Source organism: Cotesia glomerata, linkage group LG1 (assembly GCF_020080835.1).
Source record: "Cotesia glomerata isolate CgM1 linkage group LG1, MPM_Cglom_v2.3, whole genome shotgun sequence".
Lineage (NCBI taxonomy): Eukaryota > Metazoa > Arthropoda > Insecta > Hymenoptera > Braconidae > Cotesia > Cotesia glomerata.
The window spans coordinates 7,058,903-7,081,012 of NC_058158.1; the positions used below are offsets into that span (position 1 = coordinate 7,058,903).

At 29.1% G+C, this 22,110-nt stretch overlaps 1 protein-coding gene across 3 annotated transcripts in view; it reads left to right on the forward strand.

Annotated features, from left to right (window-relative positions):
- Window positions 1–22,110, forward strand: part of LOC123267128 (uncharacterized protein DDB_G0284459) — a 99,738-nt gene that overhangs the window by 55,736 nt on the left and 21,892 nt on the right. The window lies entirely within an intron of this gene.

The window sequence follows — 22,110 nt, forward strand, 5'->3', positions numbered from 1 at the left end:
CCGACTTTTTTATTTTATATGAATTTATGTGATTGTCATTTTTCCTTTTTTACGTGTCCGCTTTGCAGCTGGTTATTTTTATTTTTTATTTCATTTTATCAACTATCATTTATCATCATTTTTTTATTACTCGGATTTTTTATTTGTACGATCAGGAATACTGAAAGTCTTGAGAAGAAAAATTTATAAAGTCATTTTGCAATTTAATGTGAATAAATTATTCAAAGTTCCAAATAGTTTATATTTTTTTATAACACTTATAAGTGTATTCAATTTTTCAGTATTAGTTGTTGGATTTTCTTAGGTACCCCCAAAGAATTATTTTAAAAAGTGATATCATCTTTAATCAAATTGAAAAATTCTTAAACTAAAATCTTGTTCTTGGCTTAAGTAAATTTACTTGATTTAAGAATTCTTATTCTTGATTCAAGTTAATTCAATTTTTAAGGGAATTTTTAAGTTAATTTCTTTTTATTATTATGCAGAAAAAAGTTGATTTCTTTTTGAAAAAGTTTGGGGTGTAAAAAAATGTTTATTTAAAATTTTAATATTGTCATAGATCATTAGACTAAATTATTTTACAAGCGTTCTATTATAAACCAAAAAAAAAAAAAAAAAAAAAAAAAAAAAACAGAAACTTCGATCAATCTTTGGAATGTGTCACGCAAGATTTATTTATCAGATCAGGTATAACTGGCATTATATACAGGGGTAGTAGAATTCCGAGGGCATTTATATGCTAAAATATACGATTGCATATGAATAAAATATGCGTCGGAAATAATTAAAATAAAATATTATATCCACTTAAACATAGCAGTTTGTAAAAATAAAACTCCATAATAGATCTATCAGCGAAATTGTCTAAACAAGACGAATCGACGTAGCTCACGTCTGTTATCTCACGTTTATTTGTTTTAGGGTAGATAAATTTTTCACTAGAAGATTAATGATCTGAGAATAGGCAGGAAGTGTCGCGGTGATTAATAGAAATATTAAAGTTTTATAAAATCAGAAGTAGCCAATAAAAAATATGTGATGGATGCCGGATAAGCCTAGACTAAGCCGGGAGAAAAGTTAAATAAATAAATTGTTCGGATGAGTGCTCACGGGTAATAGTAATATAAAGACAGCAGACCAATTACGCAAGGAAACTCTTTTAGTACGTGGACTCTTAAGTACGCACGTTTTATTTCGTTTAACTTGTTTACGTGTGTATTAGCATAGGAATTTAATGATCCTCGCGGCACGTAGGCGTCTTGATACCGGGACAAGACGTAATCACAAGTGCGATGATACCAGTTCATATAACAGTCGGGTTATTTTATAACTTAACATATTTGTTTGCTGAGGTTTATTTATGTTCAATTCCGTTAAATATATTGTTTATATCGCACTTTCTAGGGAATTTTTTCTTGAATGACATCGTTATAAAAATCGTTTTGTTTTTATAAGACATTTTTTTATCTAAGAGCGATTAATAGTCAATTTTCAAACGTGTTTTGCTCATGTATAAGATAAAATTTCGAAAAAAACGCTTTGCTCTTCGATAGATGATTTAATTATCTATCGAAGAGTGAAGCGCTTTTTTTAAAATTTGCATTTATTTATGCATAAAATGTGTTTTATTTAATAATTTATTATTTATTTATTTATTTTTTTATTTAATAATTCAAATTATTAGTCAATTGTTATGATATTTAATAAAAATTCAAATCACAAATATTTACTCCATTACTTATAGTCACCAAAATTTTTTAAATAATATTTCATTCCATGTTTTGAAACGTTAGATAGTGATGTACGATCGAAATTTTTTTTTCTTTTTTCACTTATTATTAAAATTATTTTCTTAATTTATTCTTGTAGTGTACAATAAATAATTATTTTTTTTTTTTACAAAAAATCAAATGATATGATTTTATTATTTTTATTCTGATATAAAATTTCACAATTTTCAACATTCTCGATTTCATCAAAAATTCGCGATAGTTTTAGCCACGTTACGTCACTTTAAATTTATATTGTTAAAATTTCTCTGCACGTATGCATGAAAAATAAAAAATGAAGTATTTCTTTCTTGAAAGATGAAATTTATTAAGCTTTCCTTCATGTCTCTCCAGAATTATCTAAAATAAATAACGAAAAAGCTTAGACTTTAATAAGCCGATAACAAAATACCAGAAACATTAAAATAAAAATAAAATAGCTAGGTGAATTACGTAGTCACTAAAAATAAAAACAAAATAAGCCTTGAGGGTTCTGTAAAGTCGATAGGCAAATTCTTGGATGAATCGAGGCGCAATAAGAGTTTTATATACACGTTACGTATCCTTATGTACGTGGGGATCGGAGGTAGAGGTAAAGCAAAAATAAAGAAACGGCTGGCCTGGCCTGGGGATAAAGGCGCTGTCTCTTCATAAAGATCGGGAGCCTTTAAAGACCACGATGCTCGTAAAGATAGGTGGTTAACTCAAGACCAAGAAGCTCGGCTTACTTGTGTTGTACTTTTTTGTGTTTTGCCGCGTACCAGCAAAACCTGTGCCTGTGCCTATCGAAAGACGCCCGCAGGCGCGCTAGGAAAACACCCGCTGTCTTACGTGCTGGTCCTATTCAAGTGTTTTTAGGCCGCCGTAAAAATACGTGACCTTTTGCGAAAGTTAACCATTACGAAAGTTTTTTTTTTTTTTAATGAAACAGGAACACGTGACAAAAAAAGGCAACAAAGTATCGTTAAAAGTAATAAATTTAAAGCAACATAACATATCACCGTTAGTTCTTTCATCGATATCAAACAATATCGGAGATTCAATCTCGTTATCGATGGCTCTAAACCTTCTAACGATAGTACAGTCTATAGCTACAGTAATAGTAATGAGAGTAAAGCTGCCACCGGCAGATGAAACCAGGTGTCTAAATCATAGCTAAATATTTTAAAAAGTTGAGTTTATATCTGTAAACACGATTATACGATGCCGGTCTTCACTATGTAGTCTCTAGTGTGTGCAGAGTGTCAAAGATAAATTTACGAGATGTGAAAAGTATCCGACGTAACTTTATTCTTTAAATGATCGAACGATACGCGTACGCTTTAAATTTATCTGCCTTTTATTTTACCTTTCACTTGATCGTGTAAAATTAAATGCATCTGATTTCAAACGCGGTTAAAATATCTCACGTCTTGAGATTTTCTATTAAAATTGCTAGTGTATATTTGTTTTTTGATTCACTCTACGTGATCTGAATATAAATAGTCTTATACACTTAAAAAAATTTGTAAGATGATTCTAATTAGTTTAACTCCTCCCGATTGAAGGATTTTATTTATATTGTTGATAAAAAAATTCAGCGGAGTGAATTATTTTTTTTTCTATTAAATAATAATAAGAAAATAATTAATAATTTATTATTTTTTATTTTTTACGTAGGATTTCTCAACTAGACTTAATAACAAAATAATCTTTATAAAAATTTAATTAAATGTTTCAAACATCAATTTGTTTTAGCTAATTAAAATATAAACTCTTTACTTGGTTGTTTTTTGGATTAAAATCTATATTTACTCCATATTTTTTATGATGCGATTCGGTTGACAGGATTTTTTTTTTTTAGTACAAAAATATTTTATTGTTTTATTCGAACAAAATAAAAAAAGTAGGTGTGTTATGGATATAAGTATCAGTATACAGCGTATCGTGTGTAACACTGATACTATTTAAAAAAAGTGAAGTAAGTTAGACGAGAAAGATCCCGTGGAGTCTGATGTCGCCGCCTGAGGCCGAGGTCTTGTCCTCGAAAGGAGTATCTCACGGTGGTACGTTGACAGGCTACGATTTCCATCTGCGCAGCAAGCACTAGCCTTTGGGAAATTATCCATTTATTGTCCAGGGTTTTTCGTCATCTTTCATTTAGCCTTACATGCCTCTAGCCCGAGGTTACCACGCGTAGAGGCTTGCTCTTGCATTCGCCGTGTGAATTCGTCTGCGAAACGAAATAAGACCGAGAGATCACGGCTTAATAACTATTTAATATCTCACGGTCCAGCCCTTACCTCGCGGGCACTCGGATATCGCTGACCCCGGCTCAGTTAGAGGGCAAACTAACCTTTGTCATCATCATCACCATCACCATCAGCATCTACTTCGTGGGTTATTGATCACTCTTTAGGCTTCCCAGTAATTAAATTCAAAGTTATACTCATTCTCATAAATAATTGATCACTTTCTGCATAAGACTCATCTATTTGCCGGAGCACGAGCCGGAGGGTCACATAGATTTTTACGCAGTGAAAATTAATTATTAAAATAACAAAATGTTATTCATTTTTTCAGTGATTAAATTTTGAATTGTATTTATTTTTTTTTTTTTTAATTAATTAAAAAAAATTTTCAGATTATTATTTTTGAAAAGTTCGAATTTTTTAAATCAAAAGCTATGTCTACACTGAAAAAAAAAATTAACTTGATTCGAAAGAAAAATTCTTAAACCAAAAAAATAATTTTGAAGCGAGTAATTGCCTTGAAACAAGACGAAAAATTCTTGAATCAAGTAAAATTTCCTGAAATCAAGAAAAATTTATTAGTTCAAGAATTTTTCTACTCAAATCACGAAGATTAAGTTCTTCAAAATTATGTACTTGATTCAAGAACATTTTTTTTTCTGTGTACTTACAAAAATAAAATTAAAAAGAAAATTTTTTTTTCTGAGAATTTTAAGAACACATAATTTACGATTGAAGTAAAAATTTTTCTGTTAGTTATAATTACAATAATAATAATAATAATAATTATTATTATTATTATTATAATCATTATAATTATAGTTTCAGAAAAAAAAAATTACTCAGAATAAAAATAATTTTCATAAAAGTTTCTTAAACAAAACAAAAAATTTTTAGGAGATATTTGTCTCCGTTAACACCAAACTACCCCTTAAAAATCAGTTTTATCACTTGATGTCACTGTATATAACTGTCCGTCTTAATTTAAAAAAAAAAAAAATTTAATTAAATTAATTAGCGATATTAATTTAAGAATAATTATAATTACGACGACCGGTAGCGAGATATGGTCGGATGTAATGCAGTAGCGAGTGGTAACGCTAAACCCACAACAGTATTAACCACCAGATACATGTGAGATACTATTATATGAACAGCGAATTAGTTGAGTAGAGCCTGGATATTATACATTATAACATTATACATTATACCGGCTACCTAACCAGCCACCAGCCTACGACTGCGTCCTAGGTATATAATAGTAAGTAAAGCGTATCGGTGTCTTTACCTCTCTCAGATCTAGCAATAGTTCGTACTCGCTCTCAACACTCTTTAATATTACGTGCAGTATAACTACACTAGATACATATTGAGTAACGGATAATTGCCACGCGGCTAATAAATAAATCCTGGACCTCCCTCGGTCACGCCCACGGTTCGAATAATAAGTTAAGAAGCTAAGTCTAATCGTTCTCAGCTCGTGTCGCCTCGTGGTGTTTGGCTGGAGAGACTCCAAGTCACTCTATTCTGTACTTCTGCTCCTGTCTCGCGGATCCATTAACGACCAGGCACCGGTAATGAGACTGAGACCACTTCTCGCCGTACCGGGCATTAACTGCTCCATCTTACCCGCTAAATCGTTACTCTTTTTAAATTCCCTCAAGCAGTATTACGCACAAAGTTTAAATTATTTGTTTTAACAAATTGCGAGATCTTTTTTTCCAAACCTTTCTCTTTTTTTTTTATTTTCTTCTAGGCTTATATTTTTATCGCAAATTAATAATAATAATAATAATAATAATAAATTAATTAAAAAAAATTAAAGAATACGATTTTTTAAAATTATTTTTTGAGTAGTAAAAAATTATTAGATGTAAAGTATAATCTCAAAATTAATAATAATTAAATTTTTATTAAATTAATTTTTTTTTTTTTTTTTCTATTAATACTAATAAATTTTTCATTTTTTTTTTATCAATAAAATTTTTAATAATCACAATAAAATTATTCTAAAAATTTCACTGCAATCTCGTCTCACAAATTCATCATTTAAAAAAAAATATAAAAAAAAGTGAAAATATAAATTTCAAATCGTGTGTAAAAGACATCTCACGTTCAAAGAAATTAATGTCACGATTACCTTCGAACTACAGGGTGAGAAACACAAGAAACAATGTTATATAAAATTTGTATAAATTTTAATATATAATAATAGTAATAATAATAACATGATAAAGTAATAACTTGATGAGGCAAATAAACGGCTTAAGAAATTTAAGATTGCAGGGTCGTGTTAACGCACTATGTAACGATGTAACGATGAGTGAACGACATTCTCTGGGTACTATGGGTATTGTACTAAGCCCAATAAATGGATATTAATATAAACGACACACGATATGAGTACCGAGGATTCTTAACTTTATATAATGCAGCGTTTAAAAACGTTTAAGATGATGATAATAACAATAATAACGGAACGTTTAGCCTGGCAAGGATCTTCGGCACATGAGAATTTTCTCGTTTAGTTTTCTGTTTTCTGTTCACGAGGAATAGAAACAAAACGCCCGACAAACGTTTCCACACTTATATATGATACTTAAATATTATACTATACTACATTATATTGCTATTGCTATTGCTGTTGCATCGGTACACCTATTACACACCGGCTTATAATGCAAGATGATCCGCGGTCCACTCACTTGCTCGCTCACTCGCTCCGAGTTATCCTTTGGGTAACAACCGCGAAGGTAAGAATAAACTTGGGAACTTGGGAATAAGTTTAAGAGTAACTTTATAGTTGCCGCTCGTAAGCAAGCGAGCCCATTTATCCTTATCTTAACGAGAATCGGCAATTTTCTGGCCGACTTCGTCGCACGAGGTACTTCTTTTAGCATCACGACAAGCTGTAGTTATACATACACATATATCATATATATTTACACGTATATATAAATACTAAAACTGTGAGAATAGATCTTAGGCGGATCTCAACACTGCTTTTGAGTAATTGCCAGTGAAAGTATTACCCTATCGAAATATTACACTTTTTTCATTTTCACCCCGCGAATTAATATTCCGCGGGCGATAATATTTCTAGGGTGAAAGCTCGATTATTTTTTATAATTTTATTTATGTTATTTCTTGAAATCAACCAATAAATTTTCAAAATTACACTCTTTGTTCTTAAAAATCATTTTTTTTTATTTAAATAAAAAATTGCAAAATTTCAATTTTTTAATTTTAGCTAAAAAAAATTATTATTAACAAAATTTTATTCTTACATTGCCGACTAGTCAAAATTGTTTTTTTTTCTTATTTTACACAGTAAAAAATTTTACGTCATTACGTCAAACACTTAGTGTTAAAAATTTTTGTGTTAAATATTTAACATAAAAATTTTTAACACAAAATTTTTTGACGCAATGACACAAAATTTTTTACTGTGTATCAATTCAATATTTTAAATGCAATGGAAAGTTTTTTTTTAACCCCCAAATTAAAATAAAAATTCACACAGAAGAGTGCGAAATCCATGGCGCAATAATTATTCAAATGAAATCAATAAAAAGCGTCTGAACATTTATATTTACCGGAGATCTGAGTAGATAATTATGAAAACAAATAAATCAGTTCTCAGTTGAATGATTATGTTTCTTATAAAAACCAGTAATTAATCACAAGATTAAATCGAGCTGGTAATTAAAGGTACAAAAATAAATAAAGACATGCAAAATTCAAAATGATCATCACGTTTATGAATAACAAATATCTATAATATACCTTTCCGTCTAACTAGACTCTTGATATATTAAATAAAGTATCATGGATAAATATATTGTCTGTGATAAATGAACACACATGTGAGTTATCTAGTGGCGAGCAAAGCAGGCGAGTCGTGTATAAACATATTGCCCGGTCATGGGAACTGGACCGTTCCAAATAACGCCTCAGTCTTATTCTTAGTCTGTACTCCTACTCAGGATCAGAGTCTTAACAGATAGATAGATAGATGTACATGCATGTATGAGTATGGAGGATCTAAGTTTACCTCCTTTACACCCTTTCTCTTGTCTCTAAACTCTGGTTATGCCCGTTAAAGCGTTAAACGGCGTACTACATGCATACACCCATCTCTCATTCGCCATGGACCTCGGACTCCTACGCGTCTTCATAAACTCTGTTCCGCGGCTTAACCCAGCTAGTATTATATCAGGTATAACACTTTTGAATTTTATTTATATTTAGTTTTTAACAAAATAGACTCGGAGTTTATTATTGAGGATAATAATAAAATAAAATAAAATTTACTAGCACGTCGTAGAGTGCTGGATAAGGAAATAAGAGTACTGGTAAGGAATGGATGGAGATTAAATGCACGCCCGTCACTTAAAAGTGTGCAAGCCTGCCCGAGAATCATGTCAACAGCGTTTCCCATCTACCTTTCAATCAACCTATCTACTCATATCACACTTGTGTTGAATTGTTGTATATTCCAGATGCAATATATTATCTTGTTAACTTAACTATTTTTAACATTTCACGGGAGAAATGTCAGCAGACGATCTCATAGTCAAACCCCTTTTAATAGAATTATTTTTTAGAGGCTCGTGTCTTGTGAATTGATATTTCTAAATCACTCAAATCATTTTTGACATATTGAATAATAATATTTATGTACACACGTTTTATACTGAAAAGGGCAATGGGGATGTTAAGACAAGACTTTTGTAATATTAACTATGATTAATTTTTTTTTTTTTATTTATAAGTACGATGGATTATAAAATTTATAATTCTCTTAATTAAATAGAATGCATGACTTTTTTTTTTTGTGTAATATAAAATAATTAATTCTTAAAATTGATTAATTTTATAAAATTATATTGAAACGTTAAAACTAAAGGATGGTAATCGTAAAAAAATGTTTGAGTTTCAAAATATTGATCTCAAAAACTTCAAAAGAAAAACAGTTTTTATTATTTATAAATTTTTAATTAAAAAGAGCTCAAAATTAATTTAATTTTTGATGTGACTTGTTGCTTCATATGACCTTACATTATTATTATTATTATTATTATTATTATTATTATTATTATTATTATTATTATTATTATTATTATTATTATTATTATTATTATTATTATTATTATTATTATTATTATTATTAGTCAGTAATATATTTCTATTCATATAATAAGTTTAATACATTATAAAAAATTCAACATCTAACTAACCAAAAAATCTATCAATCATTAATAAAATTTTGACTATTCGCTTCATTAGCTAACAATTTTTTTTAGATGAAAAAAATACCTAATTTATCGTATACTGTTCGACTATTCCCAGAATAAAGTCTGCTACCACATAATAATTAGCGTGACATAAAACAAGAGTATTACAAAATATGTAAATAAAATGACGGCGCGTAACACAAGCTTGTAAATGATAAAACAGACTTGATACTTACGGGGATTTGAATATTTTGACCAGGGATTTGATCGGATGAATATTTAATGATGAATAATTACTTATATGAAAAAAGCAGGAGTCGACAGTGTCGGGAGTTCGCGTCAAGCTACCGCAAGCATAAATGCTGACCGCGAGAGCATAGATCACAGAATCTCATTCGTGGATCTGCCGGCGCATAATCGCGAGTCGCGAGGGTATATTCGCCGCAGTACACTATTACATACACCATATATTATATACATATAAGACTAGTGTAGATTACATTATCTCTCATAGCTTATGGCGATGCTACGTGCGCAGTCAGCAGCCGGCTGAGAATAGGCAAGAATAAAAAGATAAATAATACCTAACTAGTGGATTCAGTAACACATCCGGTGGTCGTGGTTGGATCGAGTATCCGCTCATGCAGAATTATTCTTCAAGGAAATAAAACCCGTATTGTTGTTATTATTTTCAAATTTACTGCATGCGTAATCTTATTTCCTGCTTATTTAACTAAAATTGTTTTTCCTTAAATGTTTTTTTTAATTTCTACACAAAAATAAATTAATTTAATTCAAGAGAAATATTCAAGACTCAAAAAATTATTTTAAAGAATTTCAGTGTCTTAAATGAAGAGGAAAAATTTTTAAATGAAGTAAAATTTACTTCAAATCAAGTTCAAGAATTTTTTTAATTGATTCAAAATGATAAAGCTCTTCACACGATTTTATTTTTTTTTTTCGAGAATATTTTTTTAATGTGTAAATTATTTTCTCAAAAATTTTTTAACATTAAAAATTTTTACTGTAAACAACAATAGAAGCTTGTAATAATTTTCGATTGCACAAGATTAATTTAATCGACAAACAATCCGATGATTTAATCCAAATGACTCACTCAGAGATCTATGAACTTATTTATATGTAATTACTTAACGCGATCGAATGGCAAATAAAATATTTTACTTGTTCGCTGTGAGCAATAAAAAATAAAAAATAGAAAACTCGATTGAAGCCAGGCAGAGTGAATCGACAGACATGCACCTCCTTGTATACCTGCCGCTCGTCGATCAAAGAAAACCGATACATATATATATATATGTATCGGTATACCTTCGATACATACATATAAATAAATATATCTTTATGGGTTTAAGTAGTTGTATTGAGAGTTATTCTCTGCTCGTTTGCCTTCCGCTCACTTTACTTGCAGGTACGTTGCTTGCGGTCGATCATCACAACTGCTGCTTATGTTCAAACTTCTCTATACATGTACAAGTACACGTACATATAATATGTATGAGTATGAGTTAAGTATCGGTATCAGTATCAGTATGAAATAAATAAAAATAAAAAGACAAGTTAAGTCGTGAGATGCCGATCCAACCAACAGGTGACTATCGATGTCTACGGTTCGTTAGTCAACAATTCAACAGGCGGATTGGCCTTTTATTCAATAAATTAACAAATCAGCTGTCTTTATTTTTAATCTCGTATCAGGTATCGCGTTATATCATTGAATAAGAATTGTAAGAAGAATTATTATTTACTATTTACTATTTTCAGTTTTGTTTTATTGCTTTTATTACTCTAACTCGGTTTATTTACGATCACGAGTTACCTGTGATTAAATACCTGGAGGTTTCAATTTTAACAACAACCCATAAATATTATTTCATTATGTTCTCTGTTCTCTATTCTCTTCACTGTATAATACCAACATAACACTCAACTATGTAGTGGAGGCTAGGAAAAAAAAGACCGTTATCCTGGGACTAAGACTAATAATATAAGTCTGGAATTGATATTGATATCAATGCGAATTGAGTGCCGTTGTTATTACTAGTGTCTAATGTAAGAGAGCAATAAGTGAGAGTTGGACTCTCGATCTCTCTGTGCTACCCACGGAGACAAGGACGTCTATCGTTGGAAGGACGACGACGACTTTGACCGGTTTAGCACCTTTGCAAGTCGTTCACTTTACTCGGCTGCCTACTAAGGCCAAAAACTAGAAAATATTTTTATTTTTTATTGTTAATAAAATTATGGTCAAGTCATTTTTTATTTAGTAAAAATAATTTTACAATTCGTCAACAATTTACATTATATATAAAATGATTTTTTATTTTTACTAATATGAATGGCTAATAAAATTTAAATAAGAAATAATAACAATTATAAAGATAAAATTAATATTAATTCAAATTTTGAAAGTTCAAACCTGTTTGAAACTTAATCATTTTTATAATATAGTATGACGTGACAAAACAAAAATAGATGTTATTATTTGACAGAAATGATTTTTCTTTGAATAAGATTATTACATTTCGTATCAATATTTATTTAGACACTTTAATGATTATTTTTGTACTAAAATAAATTTAAATAACCCAAAGTATTTGTTCCGGAGTAAAAAGTTTTTATGATATATAGTGATGAAATTTATTGACTTTTAGATAATGAATTTGATGGTTCAATAAAATTATCATTGTGAATTAAAAAAAATCCAGTTACATATAATGTCCAAAATTTGTATCAGCTTAGTCATAAAAATGATTGATCAAAATTATAAACCATTTTATCTTAAGAATTAGACACTCAGCATTTAAATTTTAATTATTTAACAGGTGAGACCATCTTTTTCTCGCTTTGCTCTCACGGAGTTCAACGAAACTATCTCTGTCGCACTCCCAACAGCAGAGCAATTGCAGTTTCGATTGGTTTCACGAAACGAATGAAATTTTTGAAAAAAAACGCTTTGTAGTGAAATAGTTTATTAAATTATCTATTATCTCTAAAAACGTTTTTTCAAAATTTCCATTCGTTTCGCTAAACCGATTGAAACTGCAATCACTGGTCTCGACTGTTAAAGGAAATCCGTCGAAGGTATTATATTAATGCCCAGCAGAGGAATTTCGGGTTTTATTAGAATAGAAGTCGCTGACACAAATCTTGAATAAAGACTTGACCACACCTCGCGGCATTCAACGGCCTCTGTGACGCCTTTGTCACCGCGTAGGAGTATTTACGACTATTTTACCACCAACTAATGCTGTCTAAAGGTCAAATTTTCTTATAAATTTTGATTGTCATCTCCAGGACTTTTAAATCCAAAGATAATGACTAATACAAGACTCAAGATTAGTTGTCAAAAATCCAATTTAAAAAATAAACAAAAAGATTTGATCAATGCAATATAATAGTAATAAAATAATAATAATCGCAATTCTTAAGTCATTGTCCCGCCTAGGCGACAATTAGCCTCACCCCAAGGACAAGCAGAGTGTAATTATTACCACGCATACTCGCGTAACCCGGCTTAGTACATCCGTTTTAAAATGTTAGGTGTGACTTGTATTGAGTGAAAAGCAAGTAAAAATAAAAAAAATAAACAAGCCGAGACAATGTAACATCTAATAAAAATAAATATGCAATAGCTCAGCAGTAACATAAAATATAAATATAAATATAAATACATAAGTACAAATACAAATGTTCAAACGTGTTGACCTATCATGGATCTACAGAACGGCAACATGTAGGCTAATGTTAAGAAAGCATGACGACTTGCAAACATACTCCAGACTTGCCAGTTGAGTCTGCAATCTTGAGTCTTGAGTCTTGAGTTAAGTTAATATAAGTCCCAGTCAGTACAGATGGAAGTAAAGAGTACATAGTAAGTACTAAGTATGAGTATGGTGCTGATGCATACTGCACAAGGAGGCCCGTATAATGCCTATATGCTGTACTAACTGTGGTGTGCTGTGCTGTGCACCTTCTGATTGATGACACGCGTCGTCACTTTGTCAGCACGTATATTTATGCGTAGGGGCATCGCTTTCATCCTGGATAGGACTTTGTGTGGTATATTGTAATATAATAATGCTATACCATACGAATGTATAATAGGTATGAATATAATGACTGCACTAACAAATTATCGCTAACAATTTACGTCAGTCGCACGTGAGAGTAATAAGATGCAATTATCTACCATCCAACTTATTATTATTATTATTTTTTAACATTTTATGTTTCAAAATTTATGCGGAAAATATTTATTGGTCATTTTTTATCGTACAGTAAAAACAAATAATAACTAACATTTTTAGGATTTTTAGGCAAAATAATTATTCGCTTTTTTGTCAAGAAATTATGAAAAAAAATCCACAAGTAAAAATTGTGAATTAAAATTTTTTATAAATGATTTTTTGATACTATTTTATTTGTTAATTAAAACAAAAACTAATAATTTGATCAAATTTTTATTGATCTTAATAATATTAATAAGAGAAGAATAATACTAAATTTATTTCATTTTTGCCAACAAGTGCCATAAAAGTTAGTTTGTAGAGTCTTTAATATATTTTAATCTAATCTAAAATATTCCAAAAATTTATAAATTATTTAAGCTAGTTAAGAGTGATATTAACAATAAGACGAAATGAAATATTTAAGTAAATAAATGTGGTGCTAGAACCAGAGCTTTAAATATTTATTAAGATGCAGATTTAATTTTAAGAAACTGTGATGAAAAAATTGTAAAAAACAGTTCCTACTATTGTACAATGCAAAATAAATATCTATCTACTAAATTTATTTATTATTTTTTTTAATTTCTACTAAATAAAATTTATAGCTGCAAAAATAAATTTCTTATAAGCTTATGATTTAACAAAAAGTAATATTTATAATAATAAAAAATATTATTATTATTATGTTGATTTTTTAAAAAAATGTTTTGGCTTTTAATCTCTAACTAACGCCTACACAAGTGATAATAAGCGATTGATCTATAGTTGATTTTCTCTGGCGTCACGCGTAACAAATCGATAATTTATCGATTTGGAACTGAACCGGAATACTATTTTTTATTGGATTATATTCTTGTTACATATATTACGCGTGTGTGTGCGAGCAATAATAAAAATATCGACATAATGATAATGATAATAATGAAACGAAAAAACTGGGCAGTGGCTCTTGGCTTGAAGCCGAGCGAGATTAAGTTCGCTTGCATAAACCTATTTCACCCTTGGTCGATTTAAATCGATTGCTGCCGATTCAAGAGCTGCCACTCAGGTACCACATATTCGTTGACGTGTCACGCAACCGTTCAATTGTGAACATTAAAATATAATCTATGGTTTATGCACGTTTCTCCATACCATAGCTATACCACTTTAATTAGTCCATTATATTTTATCTTTATACTTTTAACAGATTGATAACGATACATCGGATTTTATTCTATAAACATCGTGATATTTTAATCAAGTCCCGTCGTTAAATTTTATTCATCCGCTTTTTACATTAAGACATTAATTTTTTACGTAATAATTTTTTTTTGAAATTTTCTAATAGATCTTAGTAAAAAATTTTTTATATCTTTGATTTAATTTTTTTAACAATCATTAGTTAAACTATAAAAGTTCTTAAAGTAATGGAGTAGTTTAGTTTCTGCATATAATTATGATAGTAATCTTAATTATATTTAATGTTCAGTAACTGTACAAGTTGCTTTTAATAAAAATTTTTTAATTTTTCTAACAAAACACAAAACAAATAAATTGCATAATAGTTAATATAAATTTTTTTTTCTTAAACAAAGTTTTTACACCCAATTATAAATTTTTATTATCTTGCAAAAATCATTAACATTTTTTTTTTAATTATTTTGTTAATTTTATTTTAATAATTATTTAATTAAAATTATTTTATTTAAAATTTTTTCTAAAATACTTTAACTGAATTTTCAACTTACACTTTACACATTTTTAAAATTCTTACATATAAATCCCATGAATAAGAAAATTATCTATTTGATATTTAATCAGCAATTTTTTTAGTGAAAAAAAGCATTCGACATAAAACAGTTGTTACAATTTATGAATACAAACTAAACAAAAGTTAAGAAAATAAATGTAAAGCGTGTAATCATTGAACTTGAAAAGCCCACGCGACTTCCTGCCTCGACCGTCAATTTAACATGATTATTGAAGAATATAAAGTTCCAGTTATAGATGATTTGTAGTGTGATAAATGATGTTTTGAGATTACTGTGATTAACCAATCGTATCTACCGATCAATCTACTTTACTCTACTCTACTCCAGTTTATATATTACATACAGTATTATTTTATTGTAGATCGATCATCTATTTAGTATACAAATGACCACCACTGATAATCAATTTTATTTATTAAAAATATATTTGAGTGAATTATCATTAATTAAGTTAAGTATACTATTACTCGGCAAACAGTTAGTTATTTATCACTAATAACAATCATCGTTCGAATCAATATAAATATTAAAATTAAAATAAAAATAATTTAAATAAAATAGTTTATCATAATCGTAAATCAGGAGTAGTAAAGTTGTAATAATAATACGAAATAGACACCCAGATCGGTCGGAGTGATGCTATCAAAGAGAGACAGGTATGCAGATTGATTATCGATACGTTCAATCGATATCCCAACAGCAACAGCCGGACAGGTTTAACTTCTTCAGTACATTACATATATATATATATACCGGTTGCAGTTTGCTGGTTTCTGTGATGCTGGACTCATTCTCGACTTAAAATCCCTTTCCGTGACACATAATACACATCAACCAATAAGATACATATCAACTTGCTTAACTTTATTATTTTTAATTCACTTTATTTATTTAGTTTTTAATTTTTTGCATTAACAAAACGAGTTTTCACAGCCGACTACAAGCTGCCTTGTATACGCTGCCTTCACGGCAACACTCTAACAATCTATTGATTTATTTTAAAGATTTATCGTGTGATTAATTAATCACACGGTAACGAGACAGTTGGACGACAAGTCTGATAAGAAGAAATTCGGTTAGTAGGCAAATATATATAGATATAAATTTTTTTTTTTTAATATTGTTATTTATTATCGGCAAGTTGTTTGCGACAATTGTTATTTCAATTTTAATGATCGAGCAGTCATTTTTTTTTTTATTTTTTTTGACAGTATCGTAATTTATGTAATTGCAAAAAAAAATTTTAATTATTTACCAACAATTATTTTAGTTAAGATTAAGTCAGGTAAAAAAATTAATTTATTTTATTTTTGTAAATTGTTATTTAAAATACTGCAAATTTATTTGATAAAAAAAAATTAACCCATGTTGGAAAAACTAAATAATAATTTTTTGGTTTCATAAAAAAAAAAAAATGAAATTACAAAAATATTTTTAAATAAAGTGCGCTCATATTGTCTCCAAATTTTAATGTGTAATTTGTTCACAAATTTTCTCTATAATGATTTAGTTGTTTAAAAATTTTTCTAAAATAAAAAAATTCCAAAAATGAATTAAAAAATATCTCAATGATAGCACCGTGTGTAAATAGCAACAAAGCGTGAAAATATTGCTGCAAATTCAATTATACAATTGCAAATGCAAAATCGTCTGACAACGAAGAGCCGTAACACGCCCACGGCAATCCTTTTATTTTTAATTCCATTTGCTTCATTCCACAAGCTGTACATTACACACGACACATCCATACCATACCATACCATACCATAGTATACTGACGCGGCGTACACTTCAGGAAAGTACCAGCATAAACAGTAGAGAGTCGAGTGGAGATGAGAATGGAGTAGAGAGTGAGTAAATGAGAAAGAGTTTCCACTATCCTCTATCCTCTATTCACTATCCACTGTTTGACCGGATCCAACGGACACACGCGACCCCGTGTAAACGTGAGACCCGCAACTACTCCCGCGAGCTTATAAGCCCACCACCGTCATCGTGAGAAATAGACTTAACTCCTTGCCTTGCTTATTCGACCAACATACACATACATCGTAACACACTTGTATTATTTTAAAAATCCAACATAAAACATTACACACTAATATTTTATTTATGTGAGGGTGTGGAAATAGCAGACAGGACTCGTGATGCAACGACACATTAAATAAATAAATCATATCTTTGTTACTATACTCATATATAATTGATAAATAATTCAAGATTGAGTTCACACCTCTTTTATATAAATTAAAATATAATCACCCGTATAAGCTACTTTAATTAGCCGGTTTGTTTCTTTAAAAATATAAAATAAATGATCGGTAGTTGGTTGAATATAATTCCGAAAAAAGTCAGTAAAATAAATCGGTAAATTTATTTAATTCTTGGAAATAACTACACAAATTCCCACGTAAGCTGGCTTCCAGTAATGCGCACTAATGTATGTAAATCTCTTGTACCCTAGTATCTAGTATTTTCTTAAATTCATTGCATTCAGCATTACTACGTTTAGTTAAATTACATTTTACATTTTACATTACATTACATTAGATTAAGTCGATCGGTGCACTCCTTTTTCTCGGTAGTGTGTCTGGTGCCGCGACCTCGCTATCGAATTCGATCGATCGTGATCAGGGATCAGGAATTGAATCGGATCGCGAGAGACTACTCCCTTTCTTTTATTTTCTTACCTGCTAACCCTTTTGCCGATATTTTAATCTTGGGAATTTATTTTGTCGAGAAATAACTTTAAATATTTACATACGATACCTTTACAAGAATTCCAACAAATAAAATACAACATTTCTTTCAAGAACAACTAATTTTTATTATTTAATTAGCCTTGAGTTTTTTAATTAAAAAACTACTTAAATAAAATCATAAATTTAAATTAAAACATTTATTTTATACTTGAAATATCATTTGCTCCATTCAATGTTTTTAATATTTAAAAATATCATGTTAGTAAAAAAAAAATTAGCAAACAATTTTTTTTTATTAAAGTAAATCTTTTATTTTTTTATTTATAAATTACGATCATTAAAAAAATTTTTTAAATATTATTAACTTTTAGTTAATTATATACCAATGAAAATTATATGAACTTTAATTAAAAATTTTATTTAAATTGACTATAATCACATATCTAATTTAAGAAATTATTTCTCTTACAATTACTCTACCTCAGATCTAATTAAATGAAAATAAAAATAACAAATACCCAGCCTGTTACAAAATATCAACAATAGGCCAGCATCGGCACAATCAATAAAATAAATATAACTATATAACTTTAATTGGGATGTAAAGTGCTGAATATCACGATAAAGTAGCTTGCGACAGATGAAATTGCTCTAGAAATATAATATAAAACAATTTTACTCATGAGTCAGTCACGAGTTTTAAATAAATCAACAATCAAAAGCTTTTCCCTTATTACAGTTCACTCCCAGTGAGTAAAAAACTGCGCAATTTATAAATAAATAAATAAATATTTATAAACAAACAAAGCGACAAACCGATCGGCTCATTAGCGTCAGTGACGTCTTACCTCGTTCTCACCGAGCCCTCTCGTATCGGTAGAACGTTGGATCGAGCATATAACATGGAACATGTCGATTATTCAGTAATTGCAGAGTGCAATTGCCGGTTTTTATTATTTTTAATTTATCCTCTTAACTTTTATTTGAACTGCTAAGGCGAGAAGAACCTCCTCTTCTCGTCCTGGCTCCCAAGCTATATCATTAGGATCATCACGATTGCTCCGGATCAGCATCCACTTTGGATATAATACAGCAACGCAACACGAGAGTTATCGTATCGTAAACTACCTGCTTAGTTTAGTTGTGCTCTGTACTGCCTCTACTGAGTATCAATACCTTCTTATTCTTTACTCTTTATATTACACACTGGCAACTGCTTTGTTGCATGACCTAAACAATTTTTTTTATTTTATTTTATTTTATTTCATTACATTTAATATAAAGACGATACTATAAAAAATAAGCTTGCCGTGTAATGATGAGGATGGCCTGTTTGGAAACCTACACACTCTCACGATCTTTAAATCAGGCTGCAAATTTATCTTTCACATTATTATGTGTTATGTGTAATGATAAATTGGCAAATACACTTTATGCATGAATAAAAAGATAATAAAGTGCGTTATTCTTCATGCATGTATACAGATCGTGTAACATAATACAATACAATGTATATATGTATTTTTAAATAACGGAATTTTATTATAAATAATCTCCTCAATCATATCACTGAAAGATCTTCGGTACAATCAAAATAATTTAAATTATTATTTTAAATTATAATATCAAAAATTTTCCTCAATATTTTTAGAATTTTTTTCTTTTAACTTTTGAATTAAATTTCCTGTAAAATAATGCCGGTAAAAAATTTTGCGTCATTGCGTCAAAAAACTTAGTGTTAAAAATTTTTGTGTTCAATATTTAACACTTTTTTGTGTTGATTTAATATTTATTATGTTAATAACACAAAATTTTTTACTGTAGGAGAGATAAAAATTGACAAAGATCATTTTTATAGAGAACTAAATTTCCTACAAAAAAATTCTCTTGCAATTTTCACATCTTCAATATTTTCCTCGGAATAAAAATTTTAAACTTTCATAAAGATTTTTCCGACATAAAATCTGACAAGTCATTTTAACATCGCACAAGTATTTGAATAAAATGTAAAGTGAAAATATTCTGATTGATAGAGAACCCAATGACCCAGTGACACATACACTTATATTGCTATCATACATGAACATATGTATATATTTATATATTTTATAATAAGAATAAGAATAATAATAATATAATGATACAACGCCCATGTATCTAAAATAAAATAATTCAGTATTATTAAAATCCCGAGGTGATTTTATTTATTACCTTTACTTATTCGATATAATACATTCGTAAATACATATAATATTTATAGGCGTGTAAATTTGTGAGTAGAGTGCAGTACAAGTAAAGTGAATGAGGATAATTTCATTTGGATTCCCACGGTACTAATAATTTAAATCCTCAAAATGAGCTGGTAATTTGTTTTAAATTTATTGAAGCCTTCCAATAGTTTCAATCGATTGATACATTAGTTATTTTTACGGAATTAAGTGTACTTTCTCGTTTACTTCCATGCATTCAATTAATTCGCTAATTCAATGTTTCCGCAGTATAACTTGCAGTTATAAATACGACTGGTAGTGTATAGTATAGAGTTATTAGATATTGTGTGGGATTTTTAAATTTCTTCAGTGTTTGAGTTATTTATTCGATGCCGTGATGGAATGAAAGTATCAATTTTCGATTATCGTTATCAGGGAGATCTGGGCAGCTAATAAAATAAACATGGTTTTGTGTTGTTTTGTTAGGACTGATACGGGTGTTAAGTATTAAATATCGCGAATTAAATAGTTGATACCGAAGATAAATGTTATTTTCACTTTATTAGTATAGATTCTGATATACATATAATATAATATAAAGCATTGCGGCGTACATCTGTCTTATTCTTATTTTACCGCCCACTCGGACGATATATCTATCAGTTTGTTATTTATTTGAGCTTATTTTCATTAATACATGTTAAGGCCGGAAATCATTCGTATCAATTTTATAATTTCCTACTCGAGATCTCGTGGGACTTGCCACTTGTCTTTGAGTCACCAGGTGCACGATATATTCATCGCCTTTTTTTATTATCATTTATTTATTTTATTTATTGATCGCTTTAAATCAAACGCTTTTTTTTTGTGTATTTCCATCTTTGGAAAATTTATCATTGATTTATCATTTATAATTGATTAAAATTATTCGAAATTAAAAATCTAAATATTAAAAGCTCGAAATATGAAAATTTGTTAAAACGATTTTAAAAAATTCTTCTGTCTAAAAATGTTAATTAAATTAGACAAAAAATTTTTATTAAAGTCTGACGTAAAGTGATAATTTATTAAAATAATTTCACTTTCCGCTAATTCATAATTGCACTGATATATATTTTTTATTCGTTAAAAAAAATGAATAACATAAGTACTGTCTCAATATCCTGATATCTTGGTTAAAAAAATCGAATAAATTATTCTTAATAGTATTTGTTAAAACTAATTTAACCGGGGAAATAATTTCCATACATCGTAATTAAAATCATAAACCAACCGAGAAAATAAAAAAGGATCTAGTGTATAATAGAATAGAAAGTCATGATCATGCCCATACAAAGCATCTCGAAAACCTGAGCAAGTTCCAATAAACAAACCACCAAAAAAAAAATTTAATTACTAATTAGTAATTACAAATACGTGATTAATAAACTCCGGTATGCGATTCCCAATGCAGAGCTCATGCTCGGCACACATGCAATCGTCCAGTATTGAGCTTAAAAATAACTAAACAAGGAAATAAAATTAAAAACAACAATAATCGTTCATTCATTCTCTTTGCCTGCTTTAATATCAAACCGAACTCTATCTTATGTCTATTCGGGAACCCACGCAGGCTAATAAATAGTCGTTAAACTTAACACATTTTATTCGACACTACTTCAGAGTGGAGTGATAGTTGTCCGGCTAAATAAAACCGCCATTAACACGTACTTTTTTTTTAAACAACTTTTAAAACTATTCAACTCACGCACACTCTTTCTGTATTATAAGTACACTATTATATACTTTATATATGCTATACTTATAATACCCGTTTCCCGTCACAATCACCGTAAATAATTCGTCACATTCATTCATCCAAAAATGTATTTTAGTTCATTAATTCTGCAAAGATTCATCCATTTTTATTTGGTCACAACTTTTTAGCTTAGAAATTGAGGCTTAAATTCTAACA